General features: G+C 34.1%; 1 pseudogene; it reads right to left on the reverse strand.

Annotated features, from left to right (window-relative positions):
* Window positions 1-5,325: 5,325 nt before the first annotated feature.
* On the reverse strand, window positions 5,326-5,890 carry LOC100437753 (dihydrofolate reductase-like; annotated as a pseudogene).
* Window positions 5,891-6,384: the final 494 nt, after the last annotated feature.

Below are 6,384 nucleotides of genomic sequence, written 5' to 3' on the forward strand. Positions count from 1 at the left end.
AGAATGCAATAGTCCATGCCTTTTTCATATTCATTTTCATGAGGTACATGAAATATATAACACCTTTGGATATTTGTTACCATACTCAAAAGTTTTGCATCTTATATATTCTCTACTAACGAATTTGCATTTATGCATGGTATGCTTGATTAGTATTTGCATTGTGCTTTGAATTTCTAAGCATGTTGAAATAATTGATTAGTTATTTCTCCCATAACCCCATATGAGATAAGCCTAATGCTTAGTTCTTATGTAATGTTTCTAATATCAGTGCTTTTAATAAATATCACCTAGTTAGTTTTGATATCACTCTTGAAGGCTATTATCTCCACTTTATTTTATAAGAAAAACAGAAACAGGATGAATAAACCACTTGTCTGAACTGATAAAGGGAATAATTATGATGAATAGGAAAATTGGGTCTCAAATAGAATAAAAAATAAGGGAGAATCTATAAGCACTTTAAAGATCTTATGAGCTTTTTTATAGCCTTCAATGCAATCTAAATAGAAAAGAAATAATTTAGGAATCATATAACATCAGCTAACTTTTATGAAAATTTAGGATACTCACTTCAGCTTACTTTGCTACATTTTCTTTACCTGTAAAATTACAACGGTTATGCCTTACTGACTTTTTTCAAAAAATTGTAAAGAAATATCAATTAATGCCTGTGAAAAAAATCTTCAAAAAACAGTGTCACAGTTTTAGAATGCAAAGGTATATCTGTATTGTGCTTTTGAATAAATTTGTTGATTCACAAAATCCTGAATATATCCCCAAATTCCAACCACAAGATGAGGTCCTAACTTTTTTGCATGGCTAGCCAGTCCTTTCAAGTACCCTCTATCTAGTCCCTGCATGATCTGTTCCCTGAATACCTTTCAAGCCTCATTTCTTGCCAGTCTGTGTTCTTTTCATTATGCCCTGGGCAATCTGACCTCACTAACCCTTCAAAAAGCCTACTTCAGTTCCTTCATATGTACATTTTTCCTCTTTCTGAATCCCTGTTTTCAATTGCCTTCACCTAGTTACTCCTACACATTCATTAAAAGGCAATCGTTCAGCAAAGCTTTCTGATCTCCCACACCGGCCAATTCTTTTTCCTGTATAAATAGAAATTATTATATACTTTTCCTTTATATCATTTATCAGAGTTGTAGTTAAATACATATATAGTCATATATATATTTGATTTGTTTAAAATCTACTTTCTCCCACTAAACTGTGACCTCCATGAAGGTGTAGTGTAGTGCAGTGTGTGGTGTGCTCAGGGCTTTAATTCCCAGTCTCTAGCTCAGTATCTCATGTCTAAAGGTATTACCTGAATACTGTTGAATATTCTTGTCATGTTGTACCTCTTTTTTTTGGAGAGGAATTTTTTTATTTTTTTTTTATTTTATTTTAAGTTCTGGGATACATGTGCTGAATGTGCAGGTTTGTTACATTGGTATACATGTGCCATGGTGGTTTGCTGCACCTATCAACCCATCATCTAGGTTTTAAGCTCTGTGTGCATTAGGTATTTGTCCTAATGCTCTCCCTCCCCTTTTCCTACATGCCCCAAAAGGCCCCAGTGTGTGATGTTCCCTTCCCTGTGTCCATGTATTCTCATTGCTCAGCTCCCACTTATGAGTGAGAACATAGGGTGTTTTTCTGTTCCTGTGTTAGTTTGCTGAGGATGGGTTCCAGCTTCATCCATGTCCCTGCAAAGCACATTAATTTTCTTTTTTATGGCTGCCTAGTATTCCATGGTGTATATGTGACACATTTTCTTTATCCAGTCTATCATTGATGGACATTTGGGTTGATTCCAAGTCTTTGCTATTGTAAATAGTGCTGCAGTTAACACATGTATGCATGTGTCTTTATAGAATGATTTATAATCCTTTGGGTATATACCCAGTAAGGAGATTGCTGGACCCAATGGTATTTCTGGTTCTAGATCCTTGAGGAATCACCACACTGTCTTCCCCAATGGTTGAACTAATTTACACTCTTACCAACAGTGTAAAAGCATTCCTATTTCTCCACATCCTCTCCAGCATTGGTTGTTTCCTGACTTTTTCATGATCGCCTTTCTAACTGGCGTGAGATGGTATCTCACTGTGGTTTTGATTTGCATTTGTCTAATGACCAGTGATGATGAGCTTTTTTTCGTATGTTTGCTGGCTGCATAAATGTCTTCTTTTGAGAATTGTCTGTTCATATCGTTAGCCCACTTTTTGATGGGATCTTTTTTTTTTAATATATATATTGTACCTCTTAGCTACCTTTCTCTTCTAGATCACAAATATGCTATTGGAGGACATAGAAAAGCCAAGTATATTTGGGAGCAACAATTTAGCTAATGTTAGAAAGAAAAGTAGGAAAACTGCTGGTTTTAGCCCCTACTTATCCCAAAATGCTGAATTCCTGGACTTTTGATGTCAGTTTACCTTAGTTATCAAGATTGCTTAAGGTGTAAACAGGGGATCCTAAATTCATGCACAAGGAGTGTCCAAATTCAAGAAAACTCTAATATCAGAGTTGCGGGTATGGTGTTTGAGGGAATAATCAGGATAAATAGACATTTCATCATTCGTATCATGGGCAACAGAAAAGAATGGTTATTGGGAATAAACATTAATTTTACAAAGAACACATTAAAAGAAAGGGTAATAATTTTTTACTGAGATGAGACTTTTAAAAAGGTAAATAAAGTTAGAAATATTACAAGGAACCACAGATTATAATGACACAATGCAAAAAACAAAAAAAAAAAACTCCTTTTGTACTAGTAAAGGTAGAAATGGACTATAGAAAGCCAAATAATTTGGGAATAAATATGGTCAAGAGATTTAGAGAAATATCAAATAGATGAAAACAGTTAAAGGTGATAGTTATGAAGACAAGGAAAAAATCTAATAGAGTTATGTTGGTTTTGTTTGATTGTTTGTTTTGTTTTGTTTTGTTTGAGACGGAGTCTCACTCTGTTTCCAGGGCTGGAGTGCAGTAGCGCGATCTTGGCTCACTGCAACCTCTGCCTCCCAGGTTCCAGCGATTCTCCTGCCCCAGCCTCCCGAGTAGCTGGGATACAGGTGCCTGCCACTACGCCCAGATAATTTTTTGTAATTTTAGTACAGACGGAGTTTCACCATATTAGCCAGGCTGGTCTCCAACTCCTGACCTCATGATTCACCCGCCTCAGCCTGCCAAAGTGCTGGGATTACAGGAGTAAGCCACTGCGCCTGGCCCCAATAGTTTTCATACGTAATCTTGAGGACAATGTGTAAACAAATAGAATAAAAATAATAAGTATATTTGGTAGAAAGCTAATTTTCTCTGCTAAAGAGAAAATTCTATACATCTAAAAGAGTCCTTCACATATTACAAAACTCAGAAAAGATAAATTCTCAAGTAAATTCTATTAAAATTATTTAACTATAAGTTAAAAATTATATACTGTGTAAGCCCAGAGAGCAAATATTTTTTTCATTAAGAAAACTGTTGCTTGTTCTTAGGTTTCCTTTCTGCTTTGTTAAACAAGAGAAGATAATGGAGAGGTTAGGGGGGAAAACAGTCAAACTGACCTCTCCCCAACTACCTTGTAATACCAGAGGGCTTAGGATGAATAACATTCACTTCATTCAATTAAAAAATAAATGTGAAATAATCACCACAAAACTCCAGAATGAAAACTTGCAGTCTGAAAGGACAGGTAATGCAATCATTATTTAAATAATTGTTGAAAATATGGTTACACATTTTATGAAAGCAATTCTGTTTGAAAGTAAAGATATATAGCAAAAAATGAAAGTAAACAATAAAATGTGTTCTAAAATCCCAAATTATACAGCACAAATCCAATAGTATTAATTCCAATTACTAATCATTTAAAAATAACCAAAGACTTAGATGCAAAAAAAAATTTTTATTAAAATGTTTCTTGCAAATCTACATAGTAAAGAAAGATGGAAAACAAATAAAATGCTCCATTAAATAGGATTGGGTAAATAAATTGTGACATATCCTTAAAAACAAAAGGCTCTTCCTCTTCTAAAACTCATGTTTTATCAAAGTATTTAATGAAATGTAAAGACAGGTTACAACAGTGAGTACTATAATTATTTCAAATCATTGTGTAATTCACTGTAATAAGTTTTTTTTTTTTTTTTTTTTGAGACGGAGTCTTGCTCTGTCGCCAGGCTGGAGTGCAGTGGCACGTTCTCGGCTCACTGCAACCTCCACCTCCGGGGTTCAAGCGATTCCCCTCCCTCAGCCTCCAGAGCAGGTAGGACTACAAGAGCGCGCCACCACGCCGGGCTAATTTTTTTTTTTGTATTTCAGTAGAGATGGAGTTTCACCGTGTTAGCCAGGATGGTCTTGATTTCCTGACCTCGTGATCCACCCGCCTTGGCCTCCCAAAGTGCTGGGATTACAGGCGTGAGCCACCACGTCCGGCCAATAAGTTTTAATAAGAAAAGTTAAATAATATTTTTTATAAATTGTTTTAACCATTTAGATATGCCTGAAGTATGTTTAGAACTTAAAAGGGGTTAGATCAAATTTGAATATGTAGAAAATCTTGGGGGCTAAAATCCCATATCTATCCATTTCAACTATGTTGATTATTAAAAACCAAAAAAAAAAAAGAAAAAAAAACAGAAAAATATGTCTATAATATTAAGATAAAATGAGTTGCAAATCTAGGTCACAAAAAGATACTTATTTGTACATCTTTAAATATAAAATTAAAATCAGGAAGTCATCTGAGGTGTACCATGTTTCAGTAACTGGCAAACTTCATATAGAATTCATAAGTGTCTTTTGATGGATAACCTGGGAAAATTTTATAATTAATAATTAAGATTTTTTTTCAAAATTTTAAAACATATTTTCCAAAAGGGGGTGAAAAAGTAATGATGACAAACAGGTGCAAGTATGTATAGCAGGAGTCAGAAAACAAGCTTATGTAATCTAACTCTTTTTTTTAAGGGTATGTGCATCTTCACCTTTAATAAATACTGCGAACATTTAAAAACCTGACAATGTCAAGGACTGGTGAACGTGTCACATGTGATGAGTGTGAAATGGCATCTCTCCGCAGCAGGTGCTGGAGACAGTTTGGCCTTAGAGAGGCACTTAGACAGTTACAGCAAGAATGTTTTATAAATGGTATTTGATATAGTCTAATTAAGATTAACGGGGAATAAAAAAAGTGCTGCTTGGAAATAATAATTCATAGATCTAAAGTCAACAAAATCTTTTTTTTCTAATGTAACAATATATAAGATTTTACAGAAAGGGAGAACAACTTGAAATAAATCAGGAAACGCTTTTATATTAATCATTCTTTTCATATACTTCAAATTTGTACTTAACGCCTTTCTCCTCCTTCACATCAGAGACAACCCCTTGTGGGTATTCTGGGAGAATTTTATATTTCTCTAAATCATCTTCTAGGGGAAAAAAAGTGTCACTTTGAAAGTCCTGCATGATCCATGCCACAAATAGTTTAAAGTGGTCTCTTAATTCATGGATTCCTTATAAACAGAACTGCCTCCCACTGTAAAAAACATGTCTAGTTTATTTGCTAATTTTAGTTGCTCAATACGTTTTAAGGCATCACCCAGACTTTAGCCAAGAAAAGGAAGTCTTTGTGGTGGTTCCTTGGATTCTCTACTGACAACTAAATTAATTATATTCTTTAAAGGTTGATTCTTCTCAGTAATCGAGAACAAGGACTTCCTAATCAAAAACACTAAATTTTGTTTACCTTCTGCTGAAGAGGGTGTGGTCATTCTTTGGAATTGAATTTATTTCTGAGCTGGGGTCAGAGCAGGTCCCCATTCCTGTTGATGCCCATCTTCTGGGAAACAGTGACAATGCAGTTTAGTGGATGAACCATGACATCAGCAGTGAACACCTATGAGCTGGGTCACAACACCAGGATACAAGGCCAAGAATCGTGCGAAATTCTAACTCTTGTTTTTATGTTGCCAATCATTATTTCCATTTCTTCCTTGGATTTGGGTTACTGCTGTTGATTAAGATTATTGCTAATATTTATAATATTTTATTAGAATTACATTTTGTGATTAATAAGAAATATTTTAAATCCATAAATTAGATAATGGGTTCACCTATACATATTTTTAACCAAATAAGAAATTTAAAAATTTACAGGATTAAGTATAGTTATAATATTTGCTGTTTTCAGTTGCATGAATGTTATATGGGGAGAAGAGTTAACCTGTAAATAACTAACTATTCAACCTTGATTCTTACCTTTGTTTACTTAAATTTATATTTTCAGTCTTCTGGCAAATTTATTTTTGATAATGACTTTTTTGGTTTTCTTTGTTTTGATTTTGCTTTTTGAGTCATGGAAAATGATTTATA

This window comes from Pongo abelii, chromosome 5, assembly GCF_028885655.2.
Source record: "Pongo abelii isolate AG06213 chromosome 5, NHGRI_mPonAbe1-v2.0_pri, whole genome shotgun sequence".
Taxonomy (NCBI): domain Eukaryota; kingdom Metazoa; phylum Chordata; class Mammalia; order Primates; family Hominidae; genus Pongo; species Pongo abelii.